Source organism: Odocoileus virginianus, chromosome 31 (genome assembly GCF_023699985.2).
Source record: "Odocoileus virginianus isolate 20LAN1187 ecotype Illinois chromosome 31, Ovbor_1.2, whole genome shotgun sequence".
Taxonomy (NCBI): domain Eukaryota; kingdom Metazoa; phylum Chordata; class Mammalia; order Artiodactyla; family Cervidae; genus Odocoileus; species Odocoileus virginianus.
This window is the reverse complement of record NC_069704.1, coordinates 37,736,466-37,762,754: the sequence shown is the minus strand read 5'-3', so window position 1 is coordinate 37,762,754 and position 26,289 is coordinate 37,736,466. Positions and strand designations below refer to the sequence as shown.

Sequence of the window (26,289 nt, the reverse complement as noted above, 5' to 3'; positions counted from 1 at the left end):
CTCCTTAAAAGTTTCTGTTGGGCTTGTAAAGCATCCTGAGTGACATATCAAGTATAAAAAGCAGCTTTGGGACAGGGAGCTGAACTGGATTAGCCCACTTTTAATTTATTTCCTAGCACTGACTCTTCCTCAGAGAGTATGGGTCGGGTCAGATTGCTACCATTCAAGTAAGAGCACTTCCTAACTAATGAGCACAGGGAATGTGACTCAGTGCTCCGTGAAGATCTAAGTGGGAAAGAGGTCCAGAAAAGAGGGGATATATGTATATGTATAACTGATGCATTTTGCTGTGTGGTAGAAACTAACACAACATTGTAAAGCAACTATACTCCAATAAAAACTTAAAAAAAAAAAGGTGTTTACCATGGGGCCAAAAAAGGAAAAAAAAAAACAAGTGAGAGCCCTCCCGTTGAGCAGGGTTCATCTGTTTACCCATCAGTCTTCCCTGGTCTTTGACTCTCCTCAAGCCTAGAGAATGGGTTGATTTGCCTGTCGTTTGTATTGATTTCTGGTTCCACATAGCCCATGTGGGCTAACTAAGAACACACGTGCAAGAGTGAGGCAATGTCTGTAGGAGGAGAAACTCTATTGGGGCTTACTTCCCTTCATTCAAAAGGAGTCAGTTTAAATGGAAGAATTCTTGAAATTCTGAGGCTCTCTGGTGCACTTTTCCGGCATCATTACGAAGTGGGAATTCTGCATCAGTGAATCTTCCAGTCAACTGAATGTGTTCTATTTTAAATGCAAACTTAGGGGGAAAATTTAAAACATCTTATGAGAATGCAGTCATCCTTCAGTATCTGGGGGTTTGGGTTTCAATGGGCTATCTTTTCTAGACTCAGTGACTTTCCCTAACATCTTTTCCTTTCTGCGTTCAACGTGCTGCTTGAAATCTATTGTCTGCTGCGAATCTGGAAAACCAAGGCTTGAGTGTTGGTAAATTTCTGAGTGAGGACATTCTCTTGTCTATGAGAACTGTGACCTTCCAGCTTAGATGTATTGATATTCTCACATACTTTGGCATCATGGCTCAAGACTCCTGTGGCCTGTTACCATATTATCTAATGTGCTGATTCTTAGACATTCTCATTGAAGATCACATTCTGTATGATTTCAGTACCTGTAGACCATGAAACTTTTGCACCTGTTTTTTTTTTTTTTTCATTTATTTTTATTAGTTGGAGGCTAATTACTTTACAATATTGTAGTGATTTTTGTCATACATTGACATGAATCAGCCATGGATTTACATGTATTCCCCATCCCGATCCCCCCTCCCACCTCCCTCTCCACCTGATCCTTCTGGGTCTTCCCAGTGCACCAGGTCCGAGCACTTGTCTCATGCATCCAACCTGGGCTGGTGATCTGTTTCACCCTAGATAATATACATGTTTCGATGCTGTTCTCTTGAAACATCCCACCCTCGCCTTCTCCCGCAGAGTCCAAAAGTCTGTTCTGTACATCTGTGTCTCTTTTTCTGTTTTTGCACCTGGTTTTATGTCCCTGGATATGTTCCAGTGTCTCCTGGTTTATAGTCTATGGGAACCTGAATAGAATTTGTATCCTGCTATTGTGTGAAAACTGCATTAATCTTGATTATGTTGAATTGGTTCAGAGTGCTTTTCAAGTCTACTGTATCCTTCTACATTTCTGTCTATTCATTCTATTAATTTTTGAGAGCTTGACATCGAAACTCCAACAAAAAAATCTTAATTTATCTACTTAAAATTTATTGTAAAATATAGTAGAACTAGATGTAACTTTGTTCTGTATTTCCCAAGTCTCCTGTAAGTGTGTTATCATACTTTCATAATTTACAAAATAAAAATTAAATACATATACATTTTAAACAATAAAAAAAGAAAATCAGAATCAAATCTATTTGAAAAAATCTTTTCCATTTTTTTTTATTATGCTGAGATGCACTTAACATAAAATTGACTATGGCAATCATTTTAAAGTGTACAGTTCAATGTTATTAAATACACTCACACCATCCATCTCCAGAACTCTTCATCTTCTCAATCTGAAACTCTGTACCCATTAAACAATAACTCCCCATGACTCCCTATGACCAGTCCCTGGCAATCACCACCATTCTCCCTTCCCTCCCACCTCCCTCCCTCTTTCCCTCCTTCCCTCCCTCCCTCCTATTTTCCCTCCCACCTTCCTTCCTCTCTTCCTTCACTCCCTTCTTCCTCTCCTTCCTCCCACCTTCCTTCTTTCCTTCTTCCCCTCCTTCCCTCCATTTCTCCTCTCCTTCCTCCCACCTTCCTTCCTCTCTCTCTCCCTTCCCCTCCAATTAGATTTGAAAAGATTTCTCATCATCCCCTACTTTCAGTTTCCATCCACATATTTCCATCTATAGCATGCTCTGAGACTAGTCCATTATTCAATATTCTTTATCTTGGCTTGTTTCCTTATCTGTTAAAGGAAGTACCTTGCAGCATTGACACTGTAAGTTTTCAGGAAATAGGGATGATAACAATAACACTTAAAATAACTGCATCTTCCCTGTCTGAAAGCAATCAAGTCAGATCTTCATCTTCCATGTGAAGGATGTGTGGTTTTGGACAGAGATTGGTAGTGATGCAGGCAAGATGTTCATCTGGGAAGGGTGGCCCAGGGGCATGGGAGAGAGCTGGGGAGTCACCTTGAGGCTGTTTAGCTGGAGAGATAGGCCCAGGATGGAAAGAGGCCCAGAAATGGGATGGTCATGGGCTACATAGGAAGATAGATGAGCCTAGATATCATCTTCTACATTCTTCCCTCCTTTCTCTGTTCCTTTTCTAATCGTAGGATAAGAAGGAGCCAGTCAGATCATTGCGTGGGTTTCAGTGACTGAGTAAGCGAGGCCCTCCACCAAGCTTGGCCACATGTCCTGGAATGGTTCCCATCAATGACGGAGAAGACTTGGGAAGGAAACTGACCTGTCGTCCAGAGTCTGATAACAGGATGGGATTGAAGTCATATTTCAAAGGACCCAAGGGATACAGGGGTGGGGGCAAGAGTGGTTACAAATGACAAGGAGTATTTTGGAGACCCCAGCAGATATTCACCAGCTGTATCTTCAAAGGATTAATCTTGGTCTTCCCCAGTTTTCCTCTGCCTCGTCTTGTAAACTTAAAAAGAGTGGCCATATATCTTCTGTAAACTATATTCTTGGAATAGTAGACAAAGAAAATTGGGAAAAAATAGCCCAAGTTAAAAATCAGATATATATTTATAAAATCATAGACCCAGGGTAAAAAGGGCTTTGAAGGTTTTCTAGTCAATTGCACACTAGATCATGCACTCTGACTGTAACATTACAGATAACTCCTTGTCTTTTTTTTGAGAACTTCTAGAAACAAGGAATTCAAAACTCCTAGAATAGCCTGGGTCAGTCTTGGACAGTTTTGGTTGTTAGAGATTGTTGTCAGAAATCTGATTTTCTACAGTTTTAACTGTTTGATAATTGCTTGTCTTATAGAATAACCTTTCTTCACATTACAGACCTAAAACTCATGGGCATCTATTAAGGTCTTTTCAAAGCTAAATAGCCAAAGTTTGCAACTTTTGTTTTATTTAGTCAGTTTCAAGTCTTTCACTCTGCTAGCTATTCTTCTTCAGGGAAGTTTCCATGTGTTAATACTTCTCCATGTGGTACCTATCATGGTCTAATCCACACCAGGGGGAGCAAGATGCTCTCATCTCTTATGATGGACTCATTCTCTCTGATAGTAGAACCTGGAATCCCAATTGCTTTAAGTTCATCATTAACTGAGCACAAACTTCTGCTGCCCCTTGTATAATTGGTTGTTTGTTTTATAATGATTTGTTATGTATATACATTGCAAACAATCACCCAAATAAGCCTAGTGAACATCCATTACCATATATGTATATACAAATGACTGATCCATTTGCTATATAGTAAAAACTAACACAGCATGGTAAAGCAACTATACTCCAATAAAAATTAATTAAAAATTTTGTACTGCATATTTGAAAGTGGCTAAGGCTCAGACAGTAAATAATCCACCTGTAATGCAGAAGACGTGGGTTTGATCTCTGGATTGGGAAGATCCCCTGGGTAAGGGCATGGCAACCCACTCCAGTATTCTTGCCTGGAGAATCCCAAGGACAGAGGATCCTGGTGGCCTACAGTCCATGGGGCCGCAAAGAACTGGACACAACTGACCAACTAACACTTTCATTTCTCAAGAGAGTAAACCTTAAATGTTTTAATTATAAGAAAATAATTGGTTTTTGAATGCAACTAACTTCGCTTCTCTATCATCTGTCACAGTTGCTACAGTCCCCACGTGTTAAGGGGCAAAGCAAGGTTGACTGGGGAACTTGGATGACATCAGAGATGGAGCAGAGCCTGCTGCACAATGGACAGTGCAACTTGCACACAAGCCCAGGATGGTCACTGCGGACAGAAACTCCATCTCAAGGCAAATTGCAAGACTTGCCTTTACAAGTTCCTCACTGGGAAGGGGAACCAAACACCGGGGGCCATAACTGTTGGTTGAAACTTGGAAACGTCTTCCTGGAGAGCTGGGCGCCAAGACAAGGGACTGAGAAGTCATTCGAAGGGTCAGTCTTAACAAGAGCCAAAGGATGAGATAAGAGATGCCGCGCCTGTTATCCTGACCACAAAACAAAACCGACCACGAGGCTGGAAGCATATTGTTTCTGGTGGTCCAATCATGGAAAATTGTGGAAGCTGTTTTCAGCCACTCAGGCAGGGTTTTCCTGGCTTCACCCACTCTGGTCTTTTAAGAAGCTGGAGAAGGTGCTTGTCAGTGTGAACTAGGGCAGGTCCTCACACTGGAAATTTATTAAAGTTGGCCCATTGGCTGTCTCGGACTGAGCAGATCTGGGGCCTGAAATCTGTTATCGCTCCCTCCTAGCTCCCTGTCATCTGCTGATTTAATAAACATACCATCCCTGTCCTCATCTAAGTCACGCAAAAGTTTAGGAGAGCAGGCCAAGGACAAATAGTTCTATGGCACAGTATAAAAAACTCCCTTCAGGTGACAGCCATCTATTAATCACAACTCTGAGGATAAGCATCCAAGTGCTTGTTAATCTGTTTAACGATACCAGCATTTAACTCTGTTTAATTTCTCCATTTCGTCCACAAGGATCTAATGAGAGATCCACTCAAATGCCTTGCTGAAATGTGATTTATTACCTGTCTTGCAATTCTCAGTGCTGAAAGCAGAGTGAAGGTGGGACTAGCATGAATTACTCTGCGTCTGTGCTCAGTTGCTTCAGGCGTGTCTGACTCTCTGCAACCTCTTGGACGGTAGCCCACCAGGCTCCTCTGTCCATGGGGTTCTCCAGGCAAGAATACTAGACTGGGTTGCCATGCCCTCCTCCAGGGGATCTTCCTGAGCCATGGATCCAACCTGGGTCTTCTGTGTCTCCCACATTGCAGGCGGATTCTTTACTGCTGAGTTACCAGGAAAGCCCTTGATTTATTCTGAGTGAACCCTTACAGCTCTTGGTGGTCACTGCTTTCTTTTCCAAGTCCACAGAGCATTTCCATTAAAACCCACTTTGAAACTGTTCTGGAGATGACCATCAAGCCTATTTGTCTTTAGTTTCTAGAACCTTTTTTCTTCCCTTTCCTGAGAATTGGGAAAACATTCAATCCTCTCCAGTCTACTGAGACTGCTCTCACTCTTCATAGTTGTTCAGAAAGTACCCATGACATTTCAGCTTCTAGTATTTCTACAAGACTCTGGCGGTATAATGGGTGCAGATCTGGAGACTTGAATGTGCTGAAACAACGAGGTGTCTTATAACCATCTCTAGTTTCGCTCTTGAAATGTTTGCATTGAAGTGAAGTGAAGTGAAGTTGCTTAGTCGTGTCCGACTCTTTGTGACCCCATGGACTGTAGCCTACCAGGCTTCTCTGTCCATGGGATTTTCCAGGCAAGAGTATTGGAGTGGGTTGCCACTTCCTTCTCCAGAGGGTCTCCCTGACCCAGGGATCAGACCCAGGTCTCCTGCATTGTAGGCAGACGCTTTACCATCTGAGTCAACAGGGGAGTCCCCTGAGATAAGCTAGGAGGAAAAAAAAAAATAATAAGTAGACCCAAGTAGTTCTAGTTCTATCCATGATATCCATGATAGCTACTTCTGTCCCAAGCATGAAGACTTCCTTATCCTTCTCATTTAAAAAAATAAAGTATTTGTTTATTACTATTAGTTTTTAATTTTTAATTTTTTGGCCACGTGGCATGTTAGTTCTCTGACCTGGGATCAGAGAACCCCCTACCTTGAGAAACACAGAGTCTTAACCTCTGGACTACCAGAGAAGTCTCTATCCATCTTGTTCTTGACATATGCTTTCAGATTCTTTGTTGTTATTATTATTATTGGCACTTATCAGTGCTAAAACCCAAAAAAGTGCTGATTCAGTATTTACAGGTAACTGACATCATGCTATTTTCCCCCATAATGATTGAAATTTATTTCAAAGTCACTCAATCACAATGAGACCTAGCTCTATTTAGTTCCTGACTTTGGAGGTCTAAACCTCTGTGTGGAACAAGCACACCTTTTCTACAATTATTGCTATCATTTGCTTAAGCTAATGTGAGTGAGTTTCCGTTTTTCACAATAACCAAACAAGACTAACCAGAACCATTTGTCCATCCAGTGAAGTTTTGGAAAGCTACTCTGTACCAGGAACACCTGAAACTCCCTAAGGTTCCTCCCTTCTGCTTGCTTTGGCATTTTCCCTCCTAATCTCTCAATTCAGGATTTCATTACTCTTGATCCCATCATTTTATACAGTAGTACTTGACATCCGTTTGACATCATTTGCCGTATCCTGTCTAGGAGACCTGTGAGTGTCTAACGTTCTGTGTCTGAGCCGCCCCATGGGGTCACCACTAGTCACATGTGGCTGTGCTTGTATACTAGTTGTTCAGTTATATCCAACTCTTTGCAACCCCATGGAGCCCACCACGCTCCTCTGTCCATGGGGTTTTCTAGGCAAGAATACTGAAGTGGATTGCCATTTCCTTCTCCAGGGAATCTTCCCCACCCAGGGATCAAACCTGCATCTCCTGTGTCTTCTTTACCTGCTGAGCCATCAAGGAAGCCCACCACATGTGGTTATCTAAATTTAAATAATTAAATAGAAAAAAATTAAAATCTAGTTCCTCAGTCACATTACTGACATTTCAAGTGCTCAATAACCATGTGGCTAATGGCTTCCATATCAGACAGTGCAGTATTTTCCTGATCGTGAAAGCTCACACTGGCAGTGCTTGGCACAGTCAAGCTCTTCCTCGAGACCTTTGAAGTTCTCCTAAGCAGTTAAGACTGGATGCCTTTGACAGAGTCGTCATTTATTGTCCTTGTCCAGAAGCTGTCAAATAGACTTTATTTGACAGGAATGTTAGACTCAAGCCTGGGAGACAGTATCTCTGATGAATGCAAGAGATCTGACTCCAAGGAGGCGGGGGAGAGGAGACAGGCTCTATACAAGTTTGCAACAATCTGAATATTAAACTATTACTGTTAATTAAGAGTAAATTCTCACATGAAGAGATTTAGTGATCTTCTATGTATGGGAAGATGCAAGCGTCTGGGCTTGCTGAAATAATTTCTTTCATATGCATCTAGTTATCTGGGGCCAATCCTGCTTTCTTCATTTTTCACATACTAATACCCTGTTTACTGTAAGAGACAGCAAATGTGGTGGATGGCCGCCTCTCACATCCCCCCCAGCTCCTCAGCCCTTACCAGGGAGGAAGTAGCTATTGGCTTCCAAATAGCTGGCTTTGTTTCACCTGGGCTCAGAAATCTGCATGGAAAAGGCCTGTTTACTGATAGAGAGTAAAGCAGAAAACATTTCACTTCATGGGTAGTCTAAGTGCCTGGTTAGATAGACATTCCTGTAAAGGCAAGTGATTACAATACACATCAGTTCCTTTGCTCATCTAGGAACCACAGTTTGCAATCAAATATGAGTGAATATTACCCAGATCCCATTGAGAATTATTGCAATGATTATGCCTAACAAAATGCTGGCACTTGTAGACATTCAAAATGTTTGCTTGAGTGAGGAAATGAATCAAATGTGGTGGTCTCTGAAGTCCCTGAAACATTTTCTCAAAAAGTCAAAGATAAGTACCATGGGGTTTAGGAAGGAGAGGAAGGAAGGACGGACGGAAGGAAAAGATAGAAAAAAAGAAAAGAAGGAAGGAAGAAAGAAAAAAGAAGGAAGATTCCATATACCTACAGAATCTCTCTCCTCCATCTTTGTTTCTCTGTTTCTGGGTCGGTCAGAGAGAGACTGAGAGGTGGGCTGGAATGCAGATTCCAGAGGAAGGAAATAGAGAGGGAAGGAAGGAAGTAAAAAAGAAGGAGCATCACGTAAGAGGGAGAGAGTCACAGTATTTTAAAATGCAAAAGGATGCAGGGTCCATTTAGCCTAACTCCTCATGTCACAGATGAAATATGGACATTTCATTTGGCATTTAATACAAATCTGCTGAAAAAAAAAATGAAGCAATTGAGGTCGAAAGACATAGGTTAAGCGACTTGTCTAGAGTTACACAGCTAGTGAGTGTTGGAGCAGGGGCTAGAAGCCAGCCCACCTAAACCGTGATTGCTCACAGGGGGCTCTACCCACCCCTTCCCCATCCCTAGGGAGAAGAGCTAAGAAGGGGACTCTGGGGTGGGAGGTCACTTGAGGGAGAGGAAAGTAAATCTGTGTCAGCTGTCAGCCCCTCTCGTGACTTTCTCCTTTAAGCATAAGAAAGTTTTCAGCTGTTACACCTATTCAGTCTGAACTTTATGATATCCCCATCCCCAGGGCAATTTCTAATCAACAGCAACCTTGCCTGGACCCTCCGATGCCACAACTAGTGGGTGACCCTGGGGGAAGTCCTGCTTGACTAACTTACTCAGGTTGCACTTACTTTAGTAATCGCTTGTCCCTCATAAGCTTGGTCCAGATCCAAACTGGTTTCTGAAGCAGTCTGGCAGTTCTAACATTTCACCTAAGCTAGAGCAGGAAAACACCCTGAAAACAGACTTTGCCAAGGATTTTAAATAGTACATTTGTGTGACTTTATCAGAGCACCTCTGCCATCGATCCTAGGATAACGAAGGCCTGGAGCAGGTTTTTGAAAATGTTTCCCATCCCCTTTACTTCTCGTCTCTAGAAAACTCTCCAGGTCAAGAACTTTGGCATCTGAGTTATGGAGTTGGAGGTCATACAGATCTGATTTCAAGTGCAAAATGTCACACGGTTGTTACCGCAGGGAGGGAATGAATTGTTGCAGATCCAATTTTGATGCTTCACATGAGCACTGTGAAGATGGTCCTTAATATTCTGTGGGACCACACTGCCTGGGGAATTAACACGTGGTCAACACGTGCTGATTACATGGACGGGTCAGGGTGATAAGCCCCAGGTTTGAATCCTGGCACTGTTGCTTTGCAGTAGTAAGCCCTTGAGGCAAGTCCCTTGATTTCTTTCTATCTTAATTTTCTTATCTTGTGTCATAGGATTTCTCATCGTGTCCCCAGAGAAGTGAGGACAAATTGAGGTCATGCATGTAGAAGGCTTAGCACAGAGCCTGGCACTTGGTCAGCATTAGCTATCATTATTATTTCCTAATGTCCTATGATTTCTTTATGTACATTTCATTGTCCTTGGGGGCACCAAGTGAGCTGATTGCAAGTTCTCAGTCAGAAACATATGCCAAGTGGCAGCATTCACACAACACTTGTGATAAAAGTCCCAGCTCCTCCTCCGCAGCCTCAGCTGGGCCAAGCGAGGTGAGTGTCGGGTTTTATGGGTCTGACGAAGATGTTTGAAATATTGTAGGAGACTGTCAAAGAATACTTAGACCCACTCCGAAAGAGGGCCGTTCTTAATTTTCATCTTTCCTGCAAGTCAGAAAGATATATACTCTCCAAATAATGGCAGTTTCCTTGTCCTGAAGTTATGGCAGCTTGGTGATACAAGAAACAGCACCCTGTCATAAGGACCGCATAAAACATGGCCTGACATTTCTTTAAAAGTAAAAAGAAACACGACTGTAGCAGGTGACCTCTCCTCCGAGGGCACAGCTGTTTTGTGTGGTTAGAGGGACCCGTTGTTTCATACTTAGGGGCTACGATATATGACTGGCTTTCCACAAAGTGTTTCCATGAGAAATTACAGTACATTCTGAAAGGGTGCACCAACTCTGCTGCATTCTTACGAGGGAGGAGGACTTTCTCCCCGCTCTTGATGTTTTCCAAATGATACTGTGCTGAATAGTTGTGATTAGGAACTCCTTTAGCATGTGAATTGAAAGTGGTATCAAGATTACAGATGCGGCATCTATTTCCTGGGATATTTAAACTATGGGCCTTTTGTTAGGTTGGTGGGCCAGCATCTCTGAGGATTCAGCATCTATGGGAAGTCACTGCAAACACAGCGTTTCTGTGCGTGAGGACTGAGTATCTAGGGAAAAGATTTTAAAAAAATATTTATTTATTTAAATTACCTATTTTTGGCTGCGCTGGGCCTTCGAGGATGCACATGGCCTTTTCCCTAGCTGCGGCTGGCCCGGGCTGCTCTCTGGTCGTGGCGTGAGGGCTTCTCACTGCGGTGGCTTCTCCCCCTGTGGAGCAGAGGCTCTCGGTGCTCTGGTTTGGCAGCTGCGGCTCAGGTGCTTAGTTGCTACGAGGCACGTGGGATCTTCCCAGGTCAGGGACGGAACTGCTGTCCCCTGTATCACAGGGTGGGTTCTTAACCACTGGACCACCAGCGAAGCCCCCAGGAAAAATTTAAGTGGTCACTTTTTAACAGAGAGCAGGTGATCTCCATTTTCTCAAAAAATGTTTGCTCCTCCTATAAAATGTTATTTGTGCAATGCATCAAGTGATGATGAAAAAGTAAGAAGGGTCAGAAGTTTCTAACTGTACGTGTGTTATGTTGATGAGACCAGGTTTTCTTTCCTTGTTTTCCAAATTATCTTGAACATGTTTTATTTACTTGGCACGTGCATGTGTATGCGTTCAGTAGTGTTCAACTCTTTGCGACCCCTGGGACTTAGCCTGCCAGGCTCCTCTGTCATTGGACTTCTTCAGGAATGAAATTAAAATGAAAGATTATATCTCCATTTCTTTTGCAATTGGGTTTACTCTAGGCATCCATGGTTACTGCTAACATTCCCATTAAAGCGTGGGGCACCGCCCTGCGTCTCCAAACTCTTTTCTCTAAATTAGAATAATAAGTCCTTGGAGAGGGGAGTTTGGCAGCCTCTGCAAATGGTGGGGGGAAGTAGATGCCAATTATTGACTGGCTGTGGTGTCAATAAAAAAAAAACGTGGTCCTGTTGCTCATCTCCAAGACCCGGCTACTGACCTGCCAACATCAGGGCATTGAGCACACATCCCAGTCTGGACTGTGAGAGATTTGCTCTGATTTATCTCTGCCCTCTCACCACATCCCCTCAGTGCCAGACCTGGGCATATGCAGAGGTGGCTGGCCTGGTTTAGAAGTACAAGCTAAGACGCTGGAATAGTTGACTTATTGGTAATTAGACCACACTGGTATTGAACCCATGACCTCAGCCTCATTAGAGCTGCGTTGGGGCCAACTGAGTTGACCAGAAACAGATTCAAAACAGTGAGTGATAGAGGTCTTTGGGGCAGGGTCAAAGGCCTATTTACACTACCCCATATCGTAAGTGGCTTCTTACTCCAGCACGTTAAAGGAACAGGGGCTGACAAAAATGGCCATGTGGATGGCTCACTGCTCCTGCCTCGTATACACGGATTACAGAGCACTGCCTTTCCAGGCAGCCCCCACCTTCCTTTAACTGGATCGCCATGTAATTCAAGGGTTAATAAAGGGAGAGACAAGTGTTTTAACAGGACTTTTTTTTTTCTCTCTCTCTTTCACTTCCTAATGGGTAATAGTAACAAAAACACTAGGAGTATAGCCCATTATTTTAGGAGTGATTTCCTTTGAGTGACACGCTTTGATTTAAAACTGCCCATAGCTAATCATTATTTTCACTTTTTGTTTTTCAAGGAAATCTAAAAACAGATGCCTTCAGTTTGTGTAGAAAAGGAATCAGTTTCTGGGTGGTGAAGAAGGATGCGTGGAAAAGTCAGCACACAGAATGATTCCAGTCACTTTGCTAAAGCAATGAAATGGAACAGAAATCGACTCAAAATACAAGTTTTTATGGTAAGACTGGCATTTCAACCTAATGGGAAGAAAAAGGATTACCTAATAATGGCTAGCCATTTAATATAAAGATGAATTTCTGCTTCAGATCACACCCAAAATGAAAATTTCCATGTGAAAACAAAACTTTCTAGTTCTAAAAGATAAGGAAGTGATTAAAAAATAACAATCTTGGAAGGCCTAACAATATAAAAACTAGTAGAACACTACAAAAAATATATAAATATAACATTAAATAAATATAAACTATAACAATATAAAAACTAATAATATATTCTAACTAACATAAAAACTGTAAAGAAAAATATGAAATAATTTGACTTCATAAAAATTTATCATGAAAATTTAGGTACATCAGACACTAAAAGGCAAACTGGAGAATTTATTTTTGCTAGTTATGGAAGAGTTAATCACAAGATATTTATGGTGCCTATGGAATACTTAATAATAAAGCATTTAGAAATCAACAAGAAAGAGAGGAATGAATTCAAAGACACAAAATAAGTGAACATCACTTTACGTAAGAAGAAATGTAAATGGCCAGTAAACCTATGAAAATATATTTAACCTCCTTAGCAAAGGTCAAGAATTGTGTGTTTTAAACAACTGAAAGTTAATTTTTCCTCTAAAAATTCACCAAAGACAAAAATAAAAATGCCAGCAGTGCTGTAGGGAAATTAATACTTTCTTATATCACTTGTGATCATATAAATTGCTCTAACTTAGAAGGTATTTGGCAGAAGAAAAAACTTAAAATTTAACATGTGCTATGACCCAAAAATTCTACTTGTAAGAATCAATCCAAAAGAAATAATCATGGTTACATGCAAAGATTTTGCTACTAGAATGTTGATCAAAGCATTTTTATGATAACTAAAAATTGGAAACAGCTTAAATCTCCAACAATAAGGAATGTTAATTATATGATGGTGTGTGGTATATTATGGAACTTTCTGTAACCTTAACATGTTGTAGAAAAAATTATATTTCATGTCATAGAATAAAATTCACTTTAATCTTGTTCAGAAAATAACGTAGGTTTAAAATTGTAATATATATTACATATATGTTATACATGCATAGAAAAAGATGGTAGAATAATATATATCTTACATGTCAAAATGTTAAAATACTTTTCTCTAGGTATGGGAATTATGGATGATTTTTAAATGTCTCTTTTTATCACATTTTTTTTTTTTCCTTTAGAGTGAACATGTATTACTTGGAAAACAAAAGGTAAAGCAGTGTATTTTGTTTCAAATATTGTAGCTAGCACAGTTTCATCCTGGAGATAAAAGTGGGATAATATATAAGAAAATCCTTAACACAGGATAAGAAAGATGAAGTAGCCTTGGTACCCAGGATTTGAATTTGAATCTAAAATTCAAGCACTCTGGAAACTTGTAGCACTGGATTAAAGAGTGACTTACCCTAGTGGGTGGATTGCCTGAGTCCCAGCCCACTCTCTTTTTTTGCAGCTTGACTTCATTTTAACAGCTCATACATCTCTTCATAAGATGTCAGCCAAGGAACAGAAAGAAAAATAAATTCTTATCTGTCATTTTTCAGATAATCCTGATCACATTCATCTTCTTCACGACACTGTGAAGCACACTCTAGCATGATCCCTTCCTTTGAGGTAAGCTGGGGCAAGGCTTCCTTTGAAAGATCTCTGGAGTCAACAGCCACCGCTGTATGCTCTGTTATGTGACACAAAGATAGAAATTATGCACGTGGAACTCCCCAAGGGGCTCAGTGCTAAGGAATCCGCCTGACAATGCAGGAGATGTAGGTTCGATCCCTGGGTCGGGAAGATCCCCTGGAAGAGGGCATGGCAGCCCACTCTAGTATTCTTGCCTGGAGAATCCCATGGACTGAGGAGCCTGGTGGGCTACAGTTCATAGGGTTGCATAGAGTCAAATGTGACTGAGCATGCACACAACCAAAACATCAAAGCAAAACCCAGGTATTGATTATGGAACCCCGAGATGTTCTGGCTGACAGGAAGGGGAGGCAAGCTCAGAAGCTGAGTGAGTTCTGAGGTGCCGGATGGCGCTGGCTGGAGGATAGCATGGAGGCTGGTTCCCTGTCAGGATCCTGGATTCACACCTAGGGCCATGGGAAATATAAGCAAAAGAATGAGAACAGAATAGGGTGCTTTGTACAATGGATCCCTTTAAGATTTGGGATATAATGCACCACTTAGGTTTCCCAGGTGTTGAAATGGTTAAAAAAAAAAAAAAAAAGATCCACCTGCAACGCAGGAGACACAGGAGATGTGGGTTCAATTCCTGGGTTGGGAAGATCCTCTGGAGAAGGAAATGGCACCAATATTCTTGCCTGGGAAATCCCATGGACAGAGGAGCCTGGCGGGCTACAGCCCACGGGGTTGCAAAGAGTTGGACACGACTTATTTAGCCACTAAATAACCACCACTTCTTTGGGATCACTGCGGCAGACCTTGTCACTAACAATTGTGTGTATATGTGTGTGTGTTCACAGGGTGCAATGCTGAAAAAGCGAAAGCGAAGTTGCTCATTTGTGTCCGACTCTTTGCGGCCCCACGGACTGTAGCCTACCAGGTTCCTCCATCAGTGGGATTTTCCAGGCAAGAGTACTGGAGTGGTTTGCCATTTCCTTCTCCAGGGGATCTTCCTGACCCAGGAGTTGAACCTGGGTCTTCCCCATTGTAGGCAGATGCTTTTACTGTCTGAGCCACCAGGGAAGGGGTTGGTGATTCCTATAGATGGGCGTTAGGAATTAGAAGAGAATTTTCCCTATGTCTGTGTAATATGGTGGTGCTGCACTGTTGGCGTCTGAAGGACATGATGGCAGTCCTTTTTTGGTGGCAGTGAAGGAGCAGAGAAAGAGGATGGTAAAAAGAGTATGGAGGTGGAGGCCATACTACGAATGTTAGGGCTTGCGTTTATTGTAACTCCCCACCCCATCTCACCCTGAGGTTGCAAGACAACATTTGGGGAGACTTGTTGGGGGGCATTGGATATTATAGCAAGCAGGGTGGAAAAACTGAGCCAAATATGGATTGCTACTATAAATGTAACTCTCCTTTAAACCCGGAGTTAATTGCCCTGGGAATCCGCGTGTTACATAGACAAGGGTTCATTTCTATGATTAATTCTGCTGGCTTGAGCTTGGTACTAATGAGACCAAGGCCAAGGTTATCAGCTCTAACCCCACAGGAGCTGTTAGCATCTCACGACTCCAAAACCCAGGTGACAGCCTTCACCCTCGGACACAGTGGGACTGGGTGACAGAGTATGATGTTTGACTCCACTTTTAGTACCCAACACCCCCCACTTTCCCCTCTAACACGATGCCTCTGCGCTGAGGGCACAGGCAGTTAATTCTGTAACACGAAAATGACATTGTCTCCAGAGCCATATTGCGCTGAAAAGGCTGCCTGCGTGAGAGACAGTAGAGACTGCCCTGTTACTCCTTTCAATGGGCACAGGTGGTGCCACCGATTGACTTTCAGAGACAAAAACAGCTTGAAAGAAACCATGCCCAGGTAACCCCATTGCCTAAGAGTTTGACTACAATTTGGCAAAAAACAAACCTCTGTTCTTTCGCCACTTTCTAAGAAGTAGTTGGCAATCTCCAGCCTGTACATTTGGAAAGGAATCAAGTGGGGTGTTTTACCTGTGTCCACTGGATTCTCTGCCTTGAAGAGTCCCGTCCCTTTAGTCTAAAGCCTTTTGTTCTGTGTTTCATCATATAAGACCTAAGTCCTCACCGGTGTGTGCGTGCATGCTGAGTTGCTTCAGTAGTGTCCAACTCTTTTTAACCCTATGGACTACAGCCTGCAAGGCTCCTCTGCCCACGGGATTCTCCAGGCAAGGATACCGGAGTGGGTTGTCCTTCCCTTCTCCAGGGGAGCTTCCCGGACCCCAGCAATTGAGCATGTGTTTATTTCTCCCTCCTGCAGTTGCAGGTGGGTTCTTCACCACTACTGCCACCTGGGAGGCCCTCGACACATCTTAAGCTCTGTATTTATTAGGATCACTCGACTTGCAAGTAACTGAAACTCAACTCATGGATTCACATACCCGGGAAGAGTCCTAGGTCTGTTCACAGACTCTAAAGAAGAGCTGCAGGGATCAGTCTTAGAAACCAGTTTGGGGGAGAATGGCTACATGTATGTGCATGGCTGAGTCCCGTCCCTGTCCACCTGAAACCATCACAACATTGTGTGTGTCTGTGCTCGACTGTGTCCGACTCTTTGCAGCCCCATGGGCTGGATCCTGCCAGGCTCCTCTGGCCCTGGGCTTTTTCCAGGGAGGATACTGGAGTGGGTTTCCATTTACCACTCCAGCGGATCTTCCCCACCCACCGATCCAGCCCGTCTCCTGGGTCTCTTGCTGGCGGATTCTTTACCACTAGTGCCACCTTGTTTATCCTCTATATTAAAAGTGAGAGTGTTAGTCGCTCAGTCATGGCCGGCTCTTTTGGGACCCCATGGACTCTAGCCCGTCAGACTCCTCTGTTCATGGGATTCTCCAGGCAAGAATACTGGAGTGGGTAGCCATTCTCTTCGCCAGTGGATCTTCCCAATCCAGGGATCGAACTCATGTCTCCTGCATTGCAAGCAGATTCTTTACTATTTGAGCCACGAGGGAATACACTATAGGCCAATACAATGGAAAAAATTTTTTAAAGAAAAGAAAGAAATCGGATCTGAAACACGGCCCTCCCAGAGACCCGGCCATCTTTCCCTTCCCCCGCTCCTTGTCTTGGCTTCGCTGTCCAGAAATCTTCTCTCCACGTGGCAGCCAGCATTCCCCAACGCACATCCCCCTGGCTTAGCAAAAACAGGATAGCTACGTTCTCTGGCATTTTGAGGGGTTTTCCTCGGTCTCAAAGATTGCTGGCTGAGTATTAAAGCACTGGAGGTCCAGGTGCCGCCTCCATGCCTGAAGCTGCGAGCATTCATCAAGGAAGCAGGAGGCAAGAGACTGCGTGGGGCCGAGCTCTGCACCCGCCCAGGTGCCGCTTGCAGACGCTGCTAGGCCGCGGCAGTGCGACGGCCATGCGCGCTTTGGCCATGAGACCGCGGGTTCTGGCGCGTCTGAGCTTCTGATGGCATTTGGGGCTCCGAGGAGCGTCTAGGCTTCATCACCAACAACAGCAGCGAGATCTGCGAGGCCTATGGCTTGGACCTGCGTCAGCGCCTGGGCTTCGGCCGCCCTGTGGACCTGGCACTGGCGGCGAGGTCCCGGGCCAGATCCGTTGCATCGCGCTGCACCTGTGCCGGTGCCAGGTAGGCGCGCGGGGCCGCAGGTGTTCGTGCTGGACGCCTGGGGCGTGGAGCCCAAGCCGCTGCTGGGTGAACCGCCCTGGCACCTGACTGGACAAGGCTCCAGAGCTCAAGGTGCGTGCTGTTGAGATGCACTTTGGTCCTCAACTTCAGTTCCATGAAGCTCTCCAAGGCCGCGTTACCTGTAGCAGCCCAGCTGCCTGCTCATGGGCACCAACGTGGATGACCGGCTCCCACTCGAGAACTGGACGCTTCATCGTGGGTACCGGCCGGGCTGTCTGGTTCGAGCCATAGGGATGCGCGTCCCGCCAAGCTGGCATCGTAGGGAGCCCAGTCGCTCCATCTTTCACTGCGTGTCCCAGGAGTGTGGTGTCCACTCGGGGCGCACCTTCATGGTAGGTGGTCGCCTGGACACAGACATCCTCCTTGGTGTCACTGTGACCTGAAGGTCATCTTCACCCCCTGGGGTCTCCACTCTAAGGGATGTGATTTTTAAAAAAAGGAATGGGAAATGTGCAAAGAATAAGTTACTGCAGTTCTCCTTAACCTTCCCTGAAGCTTAACTGGTCTGCTTGCATGCATGCAGACTCAGCCGTGTCTGACTCTTTGTGACCCCCATGGACTGTACCCCTCCAGGCTCCTCTGTCCATTGGATTTTCCAGGCAAGAATACTGAAGTGGGTTGACATTTCCTTCTCCAGGGGACCTTCCCGACCAGGGATCAAACCTGCATCTCCTGCATTGGCAGGAGGAGTCTCTTCCACTGAGCTACCCGGGAAGCCCTAACTGGTCTGCTTAGAGCATCGCATGACATTGGGATCTTCTGAAGAAGCCTAGAGTAATACAGATGCATGTCAGAGGAGAAAAGAAGGCTCTTTCTGATCATTTGGAATTTCCCTTTTATATAGTCAGAAGGAATATCATCTAGGTTCTTCTTTAATAGGTGGAAAATGGAGTCACAGATAATTGAAGTGAATTGCACAAGACAAATCACCCACTGGGTAACTGGACAAAAGTCTCATTGCTTATACCCAAGTTTACTACTTTTTCTTGTGTTAGCCCACCTTCAAGAGATTTGTTATCCAACTCATCACTGGCTTTGATGGTGGGAAGTTCAACTGATGGATGAAGATCAACCTTGATGGTCTACAAACCCTGTTGCAACCCTCTTCTCTCACCTTCAGATCCATAGGCTTATCTGCTCTTGGGTAGGGCTTGATGGAATAGGCGGGGCCAGTCAGCTGCAGACCTGGGACTCAAAGAATAAATTCAGGCCTCCTTGTCCTGGTCACTTGGGTTTCTAGAGCCGTGTCACAGCCCCTGGACAGAAGGAAAGGAAGACAAGAGATCAGAATTCAAACCCAGTCTTGGATTCTCCTTCCTCTTAAGATGTAGAAAGTCACCCAAGAACATTGCTTCCTCCCTCACAAAGAAAAAAAGTTGGGTGATCTCTAAAATCATAACTTTTTTTTCAGCCCAGGAGAGAGCTGTGGTCACAAGGCTACTCAAACTGAATTCCAGGGTAGGAAGTATCGTAAGGCCCTTCCAGAAGATGGGCACACAGGAACTGCTAATGTTTTTGCAGGGCATGAGAAGAAGAGGTAACAGCCAGAAGCAATGGACATTTTAACACATTCTTAGAGGCCATGTGTAGGCTGTTACTCGTTAGTTACTTGGGCATTGCGGTGTGTTGGGCACTGAGGAGAGGAGATACTATTCCAGAGTAGTCAGCCTGGTTTGACTCTCTTTCTTAATGGAATACTGGAAAGTGAGTGTATTGCTTATCTGTTGCTATGTAACAAACGATCCTTTGAAGAAGCTTAAAACATCAGACATTTATTATCTCAGAGTTACTGTGGGTCAGGTATCCCAGTGGGGGACCTCTGACTTGTGGTCTCTTGGAAGGCTGAAGGTTTTGGTCACTGGTCACATCAAAGCTCGCCCGGGGAAGGGTTTGCACGCAAGCTCATGCACACGGCTGTTGGCAGGGCTCAGGTCCTCACTCACTGCTGGCTAGAGGCACAAGTTCCTTGTCACATGGCCTCTCCGCAGGGCAACCCTCAACATGGCTGCTCACCTCACTCAAAATGAGTGAGTAAATGAGATAGCCAGGGGGGAGGCCACGGGCCTTTCTGCTATATTAGTAGTGAGTCACAAGGGCCATTCAAACTCAAAGAAATTGCACATGGATGTGAATACCAGGGGGCTTCTCTGATGGTGTAGTGGTAAAAAATGCTTTTGTAATTCTTTACAGATTCTTTCCAGGAGATGCAAGAGATGCGGGTTCAATCCCTGGGTTGGAAAGATCCCTTGGAGAAGGAAATGGCAACCCACTCCAGTATTCTTGGCTGGAGAATCCCATCGACAGAGGGACCTGGCAGGCTACAGTCCATGGGTCACAAAAGAGTCCGACATGGCTCAGCGACTAAGCACGCACACATGAACACAGGAGGTTTGGATCACTGGCATAGTGGCTGCCTGCCACAGAGTTGAACACTGTATTTGGGGACCCAAAGTTAACTATTATACCCTTGGGGTAGGAGGTGGTAAGTAGAAGTGAAGGGTGTTATGTGTCAAGTTTTGCAAGTCCTGGAGCCTTGACAAGAAAGTTGGAGCTAGCAAGCGTCAGGGGTTTGAGACTCAGTGGGTTAGGGCAGAAGGGCACCAAGTCCTCAGAATGACTGAAGAAGGAAGGAAACAAACACACATGCCCAGTGTTTTTGTTGTGTCATTAAATTCTCAAACCCATGAAAAGATATTATATTAGTCCCATTTTACAGATGAAGAATTAAGGCCTGGAGAGTTTATAACTCTTTCTCATGGTTACACAGCTATTATGGTGATGTTTGCACAACCCTGTAAATATACTAAAGAATCATTGAATTGTGTACTTAAAATAGATACACACTAGGATATGTATGGGACTCGGACAGTAAAGAATCTGCCTGCAATGCAGGAGACCCAGGTTCGATCCTTGAGTCTGGAAGATCCCCGGGAGAAGGAAATGGCAACCCTCTCCAGAATTCTTGTCTGGGAAATCCAGTGGGCAGAGGAGCCCGGTGAGCTACAGTACACGGGGTCGCAAAGAGTTGGACGTGACTTGGCGACTAAACAACAGCAGCAAGGAAATGTAAATTATATTTCAATAAACCTTTTTTTTTTTTTTCCAAGACCATACAGGTAGTACGTGGTAGAGTGGGAAATTTCCGACCTAATTATTTTAGGCTCTGTATTAGTTTGCTGGAGCTGCTGTAACAAGATACTACCACCTGGATGGCTTAAACAGTAGGTGTTAATTTTCTGATGGTTGTGGAGGTTAGAAGTCTGAGGTCAAGGTGTTGGCAGGGTTGGCTTCTTCTGAGGCCTCTCTCCTTGGCTTGTAGACGGCCGCCTTCTCCTGCATCTGAACACCGTCTCTCCTCTTTCTGTACACATCCTGGGTGTCTCTGTGTGTCCGAATCCCCTCTTCTTAGCAGGACACAGGTCCCATTGGATTAAGACTCACCTTAATTGTCTCACTTTAATTTATTCACCTCTTTAGAGACTTTATCTTCAAATATGATTATAGCCTGGGCTACTGGGTATTATGACTTCCCCATGTGAATCTGGGGAGACAATGCAGCCCATAACAGACTCCAAAGTTTATGTTTTTTTTCAGACAATAAAAATCCTTTTCAGACAATAGAAATCCTTTTCAGACAATAGAAATCTACTGCTGTCTTTGTTAATAAAATCTACGTGATAAACTGTATCCTGGCTTTATTAATATACATTTGTTCTGTTCAGGTAGAACAGTATTGGGACAATTCTAATTCCTACAGATAAGTATTTGCAAATGGTAACAGTTTAAATGAACTCATTGCTGCAGTCTCTAGATACTCTTCAAATAAATTGATTAAAAGCTCTAAAGAGGAAGAGTTGAATTGTTAAAAGAAAAAAAAAAAGTGAAGTTGAATGACCACCAGTATTTAACATCTGTTAGTAGCATTTATCACAGAGATGTTAAGTAAAACAAGCATCCAAAATGTATAACAAATGCTGAGACTGTTTGTAATGTGCTGTTATCGCATATCTTGTCATCTCTTTACTGGTTACTCTGCAACTGACCACACGCTAGGAGAGTGCATTCTCTGAGCAGACCGGCGTGAGCCTGGCCCAGCGTGGCCTGAGCCAGCCACTGCGTGTGAAAGGAACACTTGTGCACAGTCTTACATGACGAGACACACAAGGGCCTACATTCTTAAAAAGTCCGGACACGCAAGTCAACTTACTGGTGTCCTGATGTATTAAAGTTTGACATGAAAGACCCTTCGTACTGCATTTTACTTCTGTTTTTAAGGTAGCAGTAATTTTTAAAGATGGGGCTTCCCTGGTGGCACAGTGATAAAGAACCCATCTGCCAATGTGGAGACTCGGGTTTGATTCCTGGGTTGGGAAGATCCCTTGGAGAAGGGCATGGCAACCCGCTCCAGTCTTCCTGCCTGGAGAATCCCATGGACTGAGGAGCCTGACGGGCTGCAGTCCAAGGGATCTCAAAAGAATGGGAAATGACTTAGTGACTAAACAACAGCAACAATTTTTAAAGATACTTAAACATTGGTGAGGACTTCCCTTGTGGCTCAGCTGGTAAAGAATCTGCCTGCAATGTGGGAGACCTGGGTTCGATCCTTGGGTTGGGAAGATCCCCTGGAGAAGGGAAAGGCTACCCACTCCAGTGGCCTGGAGAATTCCATGGACTGTATAGGCCGTGGGGTCACAAAGAGTTGGACATAACTGAGTGACTTCCACTTTCAAAGATTTGTGGGGACACAGTGCAACCTAGCTTTCAGATAACGCAGTCTGAAACTACCTGAAATATATCCTCAGGCTCTAATGCCTACAGGGGACCCATCTGTTTGGAAAGACAGACCCATGGCTTGTATCAACTGCATCAGAACCTAAATCCGGAGATGGGGAGAGGGGAAAGCCAAGTGTTGAGGAGAGGGGAAAGCCAAATATGTGCTTGAAACAAAAATTCCAGCATCATTTGAACTAAACTCTTCATTCTGGGTTAACTAACTGGTGGGTTTAAAGAGTGACTTGAGAGTCCCTGTTATCTGTGCTCCAGATCAGCGACAAACCTTAGCATTCCTCAGGAAGAATCGAATGTCACTTAAAACTGCCTTTTCCGTCTGCTTCCTCCCTCAATTAAGAAGCCTTTGTAGGACTGAGGCCAAATGAGTCCATAAAAGGGCTTATTTCCCATTTGGTACTCAGCTGAAGCCCGAGTTGCTCACTTTCTCCCTGGTTCTCATTTCTTCTCTCTCCACACTCCTCTTTCCAATCTTTTAAACCAATTAGAGGAACTGAAGACTTGGTGCAACGGCCAAGTATTGAGTTTTTCCGTCAACAAGGAGAGGCCAGCCAATATCCCTTTATCTGAAAGATAAACAGAGGCAGCTAATGAGGGGAGGTGGGAGGATTAGGGGTAGTAGAGGATCATTCTGGAAGCTTTGGTAATTCTTTAGAGGAGATAACGTGATGGAGGCCGAAGTTTCTGCACTAAATCAGTTCAGTGAAGACACTTGAGATCACGCAGCGCTCATCCACTAGATGGCAACAGAGAGCCATCTATGCCTACCTCCCGGCTCCTGGCTGAACTTCACCTCCAAGCTGCTGAAGTTTAAAATCCCCTCTATTGCATGGAACAATACCAAGAATTTTGCTTAAGAGATGGCTGATTGTTGGCTGTTTAGACCTTACCTTCTAACCCTTTGCATTTATCCTATAACTTGAAGTTCAGCTGTGTTTTTCAGAGGTCTCCTTCATTGCAGGCAGATTCTTTACGGTCTGAACCACCAGGGAAGCCCATACGAAGCATAGATTTGTGTATATATTGTCACTCCTGTTTTTTAGCCTCTGAGGGAAAGTGCCAAGCAACACTGTCCCCATTCTCTTTTATGTAAGAGGGTTTGCTGCTCTTTGAAAGTCTTTTTTGTTGTTCTCGTTGGTTTGATTCAATGAAGAAGAATTAAATAGTCAGCCTTGCTGGGTATGAAATCATTTGCCACCTACTCACAAACAACAGTTTGACCTGATCCCCTGGCCTTGGGAAAGTCAGTGACTCCTGGCTTGGTTTGGCCAGCAAGGGGGCAGTGTGAGGTTTTGTGGGAGGTGTGAGAAGAGAGTGAGTATTGTCTAGGGGCTTCCTGCTCCTGGGAGAGACAGTCTGGGTTGTCAAGGACCAGCGCTAAGGTCTGCAGTCACGTATGGAGGTGAGAGTTGGACCATAAAAAAGGCTGAGCCGCAAAGAACTGGTGCTTATGAACGGTGGTGCTGGAGAAGACTCTCGAGAGTTCCTTGGACAGTAAGGAGATCAAAGAAGTCCATCCTAAAGGAGATCAGTCCTGGGTGTTCATTGGAAGGACTGATGCTGAAGCTGAAGCTCCAATACTTCGGCCACCTGATGTGAAGAGCCAACTCATTGGAAAAGATGCCGGGAAGGATTGAAGGCGGGAAGAGAAGGGGACAATAGAGGATGAGATGGTTGGACGGCATCACCGACTCATGGACCTGAGTTTGAGAAAACTCTGGGAGATAGTGAGGGAGTGAGAAGCCTGGTGTGCTGCAGTCCATGGGGTCACGAAGAGGCGGACACGACTGACCCACTGAACAGCAACAGCAGAGGCCTGCCAGGGCTGATGCTCTCCTGGGACTTAATTGACGATGTTGTTATAAAAACAAAATGACCTGCTGAGGAGGAGTTGAAACAAGTGGGTGGGAAGAGAAAAGAGCAGCTTCTTGATGGAGCCACGTAGCAAGTTTGAAATAGTCTGAAAGCTCTTTGGCCACGAGTGCGATGTGTTGGTTGGAGTATGGGCTGGTGCCACTGGCTTGCCTGTCACTTAGGGGAGGGAGAAAGGAGAGACTTCCCTGGTGGTCCAGTGGCTAAGACTTTGTTCTTCCAATGCAGGGGGCCCAGGCTCGATCCCTGGTCAGGGAACTAGATCCCGCACGCCGCAAGTGAAGAACCCGTGTGCTGAAACTAAGACCTGGTCAGTTCAGTTCAGTCGCTCAGTCGTGTCCGTCTCTTTGTGACCCCATGAAGCGTGGCACGCCAGACCTCCCTGTCCATCACCAACACCCAGAGTCCACCCAAACCCATGTCCATTGAGTCAGTGATGCCATCCAACCATCTCATCCTCTGTCGTCCCCTTCTCCTCCTGCCCCCAATCCCTCCCAGCATCAGGGTCTTTTCCAGTGAGTCAACTCTTCACATCAGGTGGCCAAAAGTATTGGAGTTTCAGCTTCAGCATCAGTCCTTCCAATGAACACCCAGGACTGATCTCCTGGTACAGCCAAATAAATAAATGTTTAAAAAAAGAAAAAAGAAGAAGAAGAAGGGAAAAGAGAATTAAAGAAGAAAAAGAAGACCAGAAAGGAAGAGGGAGAAAGACTGAGTGGAAAAGTGATGGAACATTCTCATGATGTAGGTCGCCATTTGAGACAACCCCAGCGGGAACCCCCAGAGCCTTCTGCCTTGGGGTCAGTGACCACTCACCCAGCTCTCTGCCCAGGGTGTGTGGGGCACTCTAAGAGTCAGATTCTGACCTTTAGGAAGTCCCAGTGGCCACAGGCTGGCTGACTGATGGATGCATAGTTGTCAAATCCCCTGGACTGCAGCTCAGAGCAGGGGTCAGAGGACACCCCCAGGGCAGTGTCTGTTTAGTGGAGAACTCGAGCAGGACTGCGCACGTTCCAAAGGGTCTGGACCAGCAGGAGAGGCTGGAGAGGCTGGTATGAAGGACAGAGAAGGAGAAAGAAGAGGCCAAGGGAGGCTGCCTGAACACTAGAATGCGAATATTCAGGAGACTCACGGGTGGGGCCGCCCTGATTCTTCACGGCAGGGACTTGTCTGCAACATCTGTTGAATCAAATTGAATATAATCGCAAACTGAATCAAATAACACTTCTTTGTGTTAATATAGCCTTATAGAATGGGTTTCTCTGGTGACTCAGACTAGAGTCCACCTGCAATGCAGCAGACCCAGGTTTGAACCCTGGGTTGGGAAGATCTCGGAGAAGGGAATAACAACCCACTCCAGTATTCTTGTCTGGAGAATCCCATGGACAGAGGAGCCTTGTGCCACACAGAGTCCATGCTGTCTCTGCCAACATCTTAGAAGAATCAGCCAGGATGTAATCAGCCATGGATCCCCATAGTCCATGGGGTCACAAGGAGTTGAACATGACTGAAGCAGCTGAGCATGCACTGTAAGATTAAAATGTTTTATTTTTGCATTTGTTTGTATTATTTGTGTGAAAAGTATTATACACCTATGATAGTACAGTACTATATAGCCAATTGTGTTAGTTGGGTACCTAGGCTGTGTTGGACTTATGAATATGCTCTTGGAATGAAACTTGATCGTATGTAGGAGACTTACTGTATATGTAACAACTTTACATGTTCTGTAGCGTGTCATTCCCAGTTCCTGCTTTGCTCCACGTCGTATGTGTCCTAGTATGCTCAGCCATGTCTGACTCTTTGCGACCCCATGGACTGTAACCCCCCAGGCTCTGTCCATGGGATTCCCCAGGCAAGAATACTGGAGTGGGTTGCCATTTCCTTCTCCAGGGGATCTTCCCTACCCAGGGATTGAACCCAGGTCTCCTGCATCACCTGCATTACGGAAGATTCTTTACCTGCTGAGCCATCAGGCCATTTAAAGGAGGGAGTGATTAGTTGTCCTGATTCTTCAGGTGCAGATGTCTTGGCCCAGAAAGAATTAAGTGCTTTATCTACGATCACCTGTAAAGTGCTA

General features: G+C 44.6%; 1 non-coding gene across 1 annotated transcript; it reads left to right on the top strand.

The window, feature by feature from the left end:
* Window positions 1-24,394: 24,394 nt before the first annotated feature.
* On the top strand, window positions 24,395-24,467 carry TRNAG-UCC (transfer RNA glycine (anticodon UCC)). Its single transcript has one exon. It is a non-coding gene; the product is annotated as a tRNA-Gly (tRNA).
* Window positions 24,468-26,289: the final 1,822 nt, after the last annotated feature.